The sequence below is a fragment of the Acyrthosiphon pisum genome, chromosome X (genome assembly GCF_005508785.2).
Source record: "Acyrthosiphon pisum isolate AL4f chromosome X, pea_aphid_22Mar2018_4r6ur, whole genome shotgun sequence".
NCBI classification, from domain to species: domain Eukaryota; kingdom Metazoa; phylum Arthropoda; class Insecta; order Hemiptera; family Aphididae; genus Acyrthosiphon; species Acyrthosiphon pisum.
The window spans coordinates 105,492,904-105,494,781 of NC_042493.1; the positions used below are offsets into that span (position 1 = coordinate 105,492,904).

At 34.7% G+C, this 1,878-nt stretch overlaps 1 protein-coding gene across 1 annotated transcript in view; it reads right to left on the reverse strand.

Moving 5' to 3' along the window:
- LOC100571643 (kelch-like protein 2) overlaps nt 1–576 on the reverse strand; it is a 6,975-nt gene extending 6,399 nt beyond the window's left edge. The window contains exon 1 of the mRNA XM_016803526.1: nt 502–576. The gene's annotated coding sequence lies outside the window, so the exon portion shown is untranslated. The remainder of the gene's footprint in view (nt 1–501) is intronic.
- Nucleotides 577–1,878: the final 1,302 nt, after the last annotated feature.

Sequence of the window (1,878 nt, forward strand, 5' to 3'; positions counted from 1 at the left end):
AAAAAAAATTTCAAAAAAAGGGTGTCCGGTAAGTAGAAAAGTTCCATTACTAATTAATAATTAGCCTGTGAACTACTTGAGGTGTTGTTGCATAGCAAGTCGAGGGATATTTTCGACAAGTGCCGCTAACTGTGTAACACTGCCCATGTACTACGACATAACTTACCCTGTAACCTACTTAAGGTGGTGTTGCATAGCAAGTCGGGGGATATTTTCGATTTGCGGAGCGGAGCGACGGCGCTGAGGAGCGTAGCGAAAAAAATGGTGCCTGGTAAACTAGACTTGTTCCAACTATGATTGTAAAACGGGCCCTTAAAGAATATAAAAAAAGAAAATTGTCTCACTGTGCCCAGTCACGTATTGCCCCACGTATACATTACAAGTTAAACATTTAAGAAAAATACCTAAACTCAAAGTTTTATACGAGTAATTGTTGCTCAGAAAATGTATTATTTTCTTCCGATTAATATAATATAACGTAATAAAATAATAAATAAATACCTTTAAAAAGAAATTTCAAGACAGTACGACGCGAAGAACTAAGTCGGCTGAATGACGATGTGTTTTTTTCTTTTTGTATGATTAATCAATAATTATGGAAAATATTGATAAACAACATCCGCGTCAGCACAATCCGTCCGATTGTGGTCAGTGGTTACGGAATAAAAAGATACATGGAACGTTTCATATCGTTGCATATCGGTGCGGACCGTTATATTTTATTTCTCTGTTATTTGTTTATTATTTACGCTGTCACACCGTTTGGTTTTATTTGGGTTTTTATTAGTTCTTTTTATAAAATATAATATAATATATTAAGTACAATTATTACCTACTGATATTTATGTTATTAAATAAGTTCATAAATATGGTTCATCGGATTAAAAAATTATGTCACGAGGGAGACACTCAAATCCCTGTGTAATTATGCCACTGATTGTATATTGTGTAATATGAAAAGATCTCGTAAGTAGTTACGATAGCAGTTGAGAAATAATAAATATCTCTGAGCACGATTTTTTCGGTCGTCGGACTGGGCGTCAACCTTGGAGGTAAGTAGAGATAGGAAATTCGTGACGAGCGAATTTTCCATGGAGGTAATATTGGTATATATTATAGGTATAATATACCGTTGAGAGCACTGGTTGACAACTTTTTGTTATTGACGTGAAAACCATAGTTATATACAACTTGATGGGTGGCCGTCCTTATACTGCAGTCGCGGCCAATGTTGAAGTAGGTCGCCATTTTTATAAAGCAGGCAACGTTTACATTTGTTTTACATTCGTATATAATATAATATATTATAATATATTATTATATTTATCCATGCATATATACCGTGATAATATTATTTTGTAAACCTTAGATCATAAACAATAATAATATGATCTAAGTTGTAAACATTGCCTGCTCTGTAAATGGCGGCCAACTTCGATGACAAGAAGGAGACGACGGCTATCTAGGTGTTTTATATAACTATAGCATACGCCGGGCTGAAGGTAAATACAAATCATGTAATGTATATTTTGATTCTCTTTATACTCTATCGTGAGTCCGTGACTTTACTCGTATTTTTAAAACATAAAATTCATAATTTGGTTTTTGATGTTATTGTTGTTTTAGAATGGCACAAACAAGGCGCGTGCCAGTCTTTGGTTCACGGCCCCCATGTGCATACCAATCCCGACTTGATGAACGTAGCTTACAATTACGTATGGCTAGATTGGAACGGTCCAGAAAGTTAGATAAACCGGAAGATTTTGTTTGCTATGAAGACTCGGATGATAAGAAGAGACACATGTCATTATGTACTATGCTAAACTCTTCTTATAATTTTGTTGATTATATAAGAAATCGGGAATATGGAATGCGAGA